The 7473-nt window shown below is 39.1% G+C and overlaps 1 long non-coding RNA gene across 2 annotated transcripts; it reads left to right on the top strand.

Moving 5' to 3' along the window:
* The first annotated feature begins 2700 nt into the window (after window positions 1-2700).
* On the top strand, window positions 2701-6671 carry LOC134436282 (uncharacterized). Of its 2 annotated transcripts, XR_010032182.1 has the most exons (5): window positions 2701-2844; window positions 3383-3459; window positions 3623-3728; window positions 6256-6356; window positions 6457-6671. It is a non-coding gene; the product is annotated as an uncharacterized LOC134436282 (long non-coding RNA). The 2 variants fall into 2 exon arrangements; XR_010032181.1 differs by having other exon boundaries at window positions 2704-2844; window positions 6256-6671.
* The last annotated feature ends 802 nt before the right edge of the window (window positions 6672-7473 follow it).

Genomic DNA, 7473 nt, shown 5'->3' with positions numbered 1-7473 from the left:
TTAAGTTTATTTGTTGCATGGTAGTAACATCTAATCCACCCAACTCTTTCTACTTATCCATTCTTTACATTGGGTCACATTTTATTTGGGTAACAATCTTAGTGATTGGAATGAGACTGGGTAGGCTATGTCAAGACAGTCTTTGAAGGGGTCGTGGCAGAGTAGAGACTGAGAGTATTGGTTTTGAAATGTAGTCTTTGAAGGGTCCAGAATGACTCGAGACAACCAAATCTTTTCAGTCAGGACAGAGACGAAAAATAAGTCAGTTGTCCAGAACATAATTTAATATCATTCATGTTAATAATCAACGTTTTGGCCCAGATAAAATTATGGTTATTATTTCCAGTAACAGTCTAGCAGCCTAGCCCATGTCTTTTCACAACCATTAAGAATCCCTACTATCATCAATATCAATTCTCTCTGCTTAATATGGGTACTCCTACTGTAAGTGTACTGTATATGTCTATACTGTCTATGTCTATACCCAAAGTATGCCTGCATGGGGAAGTAAGAAACTAAATTTCAAATTCTTTGTATGACCAGTGCATGTAAAGAAATTGACAATAAAGCCGACTTGACTTGACTTAAAGGGACACTGTGTGAGATTTTTAGTTGTTTATTTCCAGAATTCATGCTGCCCATTCACTGATGTTACCTTTTCATGAATACTTACCACCACCATCAAATTCTAACATTCATTATGACTGGACAAATTGCAATTTTCATACATGAATTGAGGAATCTTCTCAATGGTCCGCCATTTTGAATTTCCAAAAATAGCCATTTTTAGCTGCAAAAATGACTGTACTTGGACCACACTAGAAAATATTTGTTTATTACTTAGTAAACTTTCATGTAAAGATCAAATTTGGCAATAGGCAGCTCAGTTTCAATGAGCAGCATAGTTGCAGTACCTTTCTTGACCATTTCCTGCACAGTGTCCCTTTAAGTCCACCCTGGCACTGAATCATAGAACCTATCAAGTAGTGATGGGACCGACCAACAGTATATCAAGACCGTATCTCTGAATAGTCGACTCCAATTCAAAACCAAGGCTTTGAAGGGTGGAGTCTGAGACAAGACTGACAATATCAAAAGTGGTTTTGAGACAGGACTTGAGTTCCAAGACAGGACTTGAGTACTACAGCACTAACACGTGTGGTAGTTCAGCTGTAATAGTGAGTGGATTTCATCCAAAAGGTGCATCCAAAAAGTGCTCTTGCTTTGGCTACAATTTACCCACTTTGACCAACCTGGATCAAGCTTTACTGGCATGCTGCTGTCATGATGGATTATTTTTGTTTAAACTTTGTAGCCTATTGCTTTTCAGCCATGTATTACTGCTACTGACTACCAACATGAAAACAATATTTGTGGATTCTTCACATTTCTGGTGGTGAGTCATATTTTATGGTAATCATTTGCAAAATTATTTTTTGCCTGTACTTTCAGAGTCTCTGTTTGGTTCCCAGTGATGTCCACTTTGCAGAGACCACGGGAAGTGTGAACATGTTACCAATGGCTGTGATGGTACTGATGAATTGATGTTATTGAATTGACTATTGCTTAGGATCTCTTTGATTCCCCAAATAAAGATAAGTATTATTGAACTTGTGTCTCCCTCTTTATTATAACTGCTTCTCGCCAGACTACTGCTTTTTTGTGTGTTATGACATCATCTTTGGTAAAGTTGTCCAGACGTCTAGAGAGTGAACATTTTCCTAACAACGCCACTATTATCCACCAGTTTTGTAAAATCACCTACAAAGTTGAACTCTTGAAATATTGCACAGATACACGGTTCACACAGAAAATCCTTTTTTTCCCTTGCAATTCAAGTTGTATATGTCCTATTAATAGCTAAAGTGGTGCGAATGTAAGTGCTGAATAGCCAGTTGTTTAAACGATTTTTTCCCCCATCAAGCTGGCTAAACTGTAAAGAAAAGTGCACAACCTGTGCCACACATTTATTACAGGAGAACAGGGTTGGTTGTCACAGGGGTTGGTTGTCTCTGCATGTACTGTATGTATCAGCCTCTAAAGGTTGCTGATTTAAAAAAAAAAAAAAAAAAATGTTGCCACAGAAATGTTAGCAACTTCTGATAGAAGCTCTGTTTCTGTGCGTTTGAACGGTTTATGGAATATTTGTGTTCCCACTTCCCACCTCTGCTAGAAATTCAAATCAAGCTGCATGAATCTACTCAAAATTAACCTGAATGGACCCAGAAGGGTATCTCATGAGAATATTTTACATACATATTATAAAATGGGAATATTTCATGAGAAAATGTGACTGACTGAGTGAGTGAGTGAGTGAGTGAGTGAGTGAGTGAGTGAGTGAGTGAGTGAGTGAGTGTGTGTGTGTGTGTGTGTGTGTGTGTGTGTGTGTGTGTGTGTGTGTGCGTGTGTGCGTGTGTGCGTGTGTGTGTGCGTGTGTGTGTGCGTGTGTGTGTGCGTGTGTGTGTGCAGAATAGATTTTCTTTCAGCAAGTATGTTTGTCCTGCTTGTATTGATTTTCCTTTCTGGGGTGCGTTTCTCAAAAGCGTAGTTGTTAGCAGTTAGCAACTTGGGTAGGTCAATGGGAAATTGCATTGCAAACAATGAAGTAGCTCACAAAGTTAGCAAATATGGTTTCCAGAAATGCACCCCTGGCCTGTAGAACCATAGCTGGCCTGTGTGTGTGTGTGTGTGTGTGTGTGTGTGTGACATGGATGCACTTTACCCTCTATGCCTGTTGAGTTCTTTACAGATGTCGTGACTTCAGTGGATCTGACCACAGCATTAGCACTGCACCTACAGGATAGACACCACAGACGGCTCTCAGTTACTCCACAACGCTCTGAGGTACACTATTTTTTTTTATTTTATTTGATTATGATTACCTCTGCCAAAGAGGTTGTGTTTTCGGTCTTGTTGGTTTCTTTGTCTGTCAGCAGGATAATTCAAAAAGTTATGAACAGATTTTGATGAAGCGTGTCAATATTGTGATGTAGATGTTAATGTTGAGCAGTTTTGCCGCTTTCCTTACATGCAACTTTGCAGTGTTCTTGGACGCATGGCTGTAACTATGGAGGACACAGAGGTCATGTCCTCAGTATTTTTTTTCAGAAATGTAAGATTTATCTATGATGAACATGGATCTATGGTCAACAATGATAAATTCAGTCTGTATATACCACTCCCATTTATCCTCAAGGCAGTGATTAATGGAAACGAACTGCTTGAACGTGCGTGTGTGTGAGAGTGAGAGAGAGAGAGAGAGAGAGAGAGAGAGAGAGAGAGAGAGAGAGAGAGAGAGAGAGAGAGAGAGAGAGAGAGAGAGAAATGAAATGAAATGAAATGATTAAGTGCATGTACTATATGGCATTTTGTGTGTTAAAAGCTTTTCAGTGTGCCACAGGGGTTTTGTGATGGACAAGCTGTTGATCGTCTCCGCTATCTTGGCTGCACTTGCCATCAGTGAGTATCCTCTCTTTTCTCCTTTATGTGCATAGGATATCATGAATTCTCATTCGTGTGTGATGAAAAATAAAGTAATGATTTGAAGAAGAGGTCTGAAAATGGTCATATTTGACTGTAACGCTGCATTAAGATGGGGGTTTTAAACTTGCTCTCTGAACAGGTGTGGAGGCTCACCAGTGGGTGCACGATGTCTTGCACATGTATAGTGAGACCATGGATCAGATCAGCAAAGCAGTTGGAGAAAAGTACCTCAGAACTGCATACGAGTGAGTTTGTGTGGTTGATGTGTTTGGCTAACTATTTTCTATTTATTAGAAATAGTATTGTAGGGCTATCTACTGAAGTGTACTGTAACTATATCTTGTTTTCAACAAAATGGGTATGATCAAGTCTCAATCGGATACTTAAAGGGGGATTCATACTTGTCGTGAGTGGCGCTAGTCTCCTTCATACTTCACTCACGACGATGGCGCGCGCCGTCACGTGACCTAAAATTTCGACACGCCCCCCGTCGTAAGCTCAAAACTCGGCGCGTGTCGCAACGTCGTGCACACGAGGATTTTTCTAACTTGTCGTGCGCCACCAGCGACCATGCAGGTAGGCAGACAAAGCAGGAGTTGCGAAGAGAGGCTACAACTACTGTAGGCTACTACAGAATGGATCCTGCATCATTTTGAGGATAATAAAATGTCATAGAGAGTTATTTTATCTTCTCTCTTAAATGTTGTTCAGTGAAACAATTGTTTACTTTGTTCAGAAGCACGTTGTGTTCGGCGATCTATTTATAAATTCTGCCGCCAGAACAATGCTCTCACATGGTCTTGGAATGATCTGGCAATGTAGGCTACAACAAAAAATATATGTTTCAATGTGGTAAGTCACAAGTCAGACGTTCAGTAGCCCTACAGCAGCCGTGTTTGGCTTTCTATTTTATAGGCCTACATCAGTAGAACTCACGCTGCGAGTTGCGAAAAATACTGCCGTTTCTCTCATGAACAGCAGAGGGCACTTCCGACAATGCGAGCAAGGCGCTTTTGAAGTATGAATAGTCTGTCGCAAGTGATGACGTCATTAATGGTTCTCGCGCCACTCGCGACAAAGTGCGCACGTGAAGTATGCAGAGCCCTTAAGACTCTCTGCATTATCATAGCATCGTTGTTATGATTGTGATTGAAAAGGCCTGTCAACTCATCATTTCTAGAAATAAGTTGATTTTACACCTTCCCTTCAGGTAGCTTCTTACTGGAGATTGGCTCGTCGACGGGCCTATTCACTCTTTGCTGAAAACACTCAAATTTGGACTTGGTCATTACCATTTTGGTGACAATGAGGTTATCACAGAGGCCGCCCTTTTAGGATTCAATTATGAATTTAATGGCATTCCATGGTTATGGAGCCAGTGAAAATTGAGCATTTCCAACGACACAATTGGGTGGGTTTAAAGGTGGTGTATGTAATTTTCTCCCATAGTTTATTTCCAGAATACATGCTGCCCATTCACATCTACTATCTTTTCATGAATATTTACCACCACCATGAGTATGTAATTATGTATTATCACTTGGAAATGTACACTCTTCATACACATGGATCTTCATGTCCACCATTTTGAATGACCTTACCGGTACTTTGCACTTTGGTCAGACCAGCAAATAAAAGTTTATTACTAAGTATTTATGAAAAGATCAAGCTTGTGAAAGGACGGCATTCAATTTTGAAAATAGACAACATTACATACTCCATCTTTCAGGCAAACACACAGTAGTAATTCCATGGGACATGCTGATGGTTGAGCTTAATGCTGTTGGCCACAGCATAGAAGGTATTGCAACTATGCTACTCATCGAAACTGTGCTACCTATTGCCAAATTTGATCTTTTCATGAATATTTACCAAATAATATACTAATATTTACTAGTATGAAAATGTACATTAAGGTTTGCAGCTAAAAATGTGTGTTTCTGGAAATTCAAAATGGAGGAAGATTGAGGACATCCCCCTTTTCATGTAAAAGTGCAATTTTCCCAGTCATAATGATTTCTTAGAATTTGATATTGGTGGTAAGTATTTGTGAAAAAGGTGAAATTTGTGAATAGATTCTGGAAATAAACTAAAAATATTAAACAGTGCACCTTTAAAGGTGGTAAAGAGTCTTATTTAATGTTAAGCGTTGTCTTGATTTAAGACAAGTTAAAAGAGGGAGTATATAGCTAAGCTAGTGAAAGTCAATGGATCACTGTAGCATGTAGCACGCTACACGGATATATTGACTTTCACTAGCTTAGCGACATGCTCCCTCTTTTAACTTGTCTTAAAGCAAGACAACGGCTTACATGAAAAATAAGACAATTTACCACCTTTATGAACCCTGGCCAACGATTGTAACTGTATTAAGCCCCAAAATAGTGGCATACCCCTTTAAGTTAAAGGGTTTGTTTGTGATGTTGCATGCATTCTGGTTTGTGTATTGTGATTGCACACTCACAGTGCACATGTGCGCTGTGCAGATTTGCACAGCTCACACCATGACAAACAGGGCCAAACCCAGGTCCCAGGTGGCTAAAGGAATTATGAATAACATAGCATTCTAGTCATGATAAGGCTAGCACATAGTGGAAAGTTGACAATTAAACAGCCTTGAACTTATTCACTCATCTGAGTGCTGGAGATGAAATCTGAAACGGTTCTACTTCAAGTAGAATGAGAATATTTTTGTGTGTTTTTTTATTCAAGTTTTTTGTTATGTATTATAAGCACATGTGTTGTAATTTATTTATTTACTTATTTTCATAGACTGGTAACTGAAACGTCGGTCGTTGTGATAACTGCAACTGCCAACCTTACAGAGGAAATCATCAAAACTCTCTTCCCACGTGATGCAATTCAATAAGCAGGTCATTTATTGTTGGATTTTAAAACATTGAATAAAACATGTCAATACACAAACACGTACAATAAATACACATTTTTTTCTATATGTAACTATCATTTCAGAACTACTTCATTGGTTGTGTCATGACACTTTTGTTGTGGAATGAACATTTTGGATTCCTCTTCTGCTACTGTGAAGACAAATGCATGACGTCCCCTTTTTGGCTTGGTATATCACAATGATTCCGTAACCTGTTAGTCACATCGAATGACATGCCTTATCAATTGTACGCATACAATTGTAAACATATCCACATTAAACTGCTATTAAGAAATCACTAAGTTTGTTGCGTCTGCTTTTATGAGGATAGGAGAATAGTTGGCCTCGTGCCACACCACAGGGGATAATTGGCCAAGAATCTGGTGGCCTACAGTAATAAAAACTCTGTTTAGCAAAAAAAACAGTTTAGCATGTCTTTTTTTAATCAGTGTAGTGAGTGGTTGGGGTCAGTAACCGCACTGCTGGCCTATTTTGTGCTGTTAAGTAGTTTTGAATACCAACCTCTGGTTCAACTCACTTTTTAAAACCAGAGTTTTAAGTGGAGATTTCAAAAACACACCTGTCACACTGTGTTTTAAAAAAAAATCTACATGCCATTCTTATAGTATTTAAATTGAACAGATTTTTTTTTAAAATCAGTTTTTAAAAACATCCACATAGCCAACGTGTAACCAAGCCTTCGCCTACAGCGGTGGCATATAGTCTACAGAGACCTCATACCTGTGACTGATGGGTACCGTTTTATGAAAGTTTGGAGTGATGAGTCTGCACACTTAAAATCATTTTTCTTCGATTCATTTTTTTATTCTATGGCAGATTTTTTTTTTTGTTTAAATCAAAGAAAAAAGAATTTTAAGTGTGCGGACTCATTACTCCAAATCCTCAGTCAGCGTTTGTCCTGCACCTTATCCTGGGATATGCACAATTTTCAACCTCAGTCCTGTAACGTTCGTCTCCAGCGAACAGAAAGTCGCTGCCTAGAACTATTTCAACCTACATGAATCAATGTCACCAACCCACTCCATGTACCTCGCTTGTCACAACTCTGCCACAAGTCCCAGCACAGTTCAGCGAAGTTT

This window comes from Engraulis encrasicolus, chromosome 20, assembly GCF_034702125.1.
Source record: "Engraulis encrasicolus isolate BLACKSEA-1 chromosome 20, IST_EnEncr_1.0, whole genome shotgun sequence".
Classification (NCBI taxonomy): Eukaryota; Metazoa; Chordata; class Actinopteri; order Clupeiformes; family Engraulidae; genus Engraulis; species Engraulis encrasicolus.
Note: the sequence above shows the minus strand (reverse complement) of the source record. Positions and strands in the feature narration are given on the sequence as shown.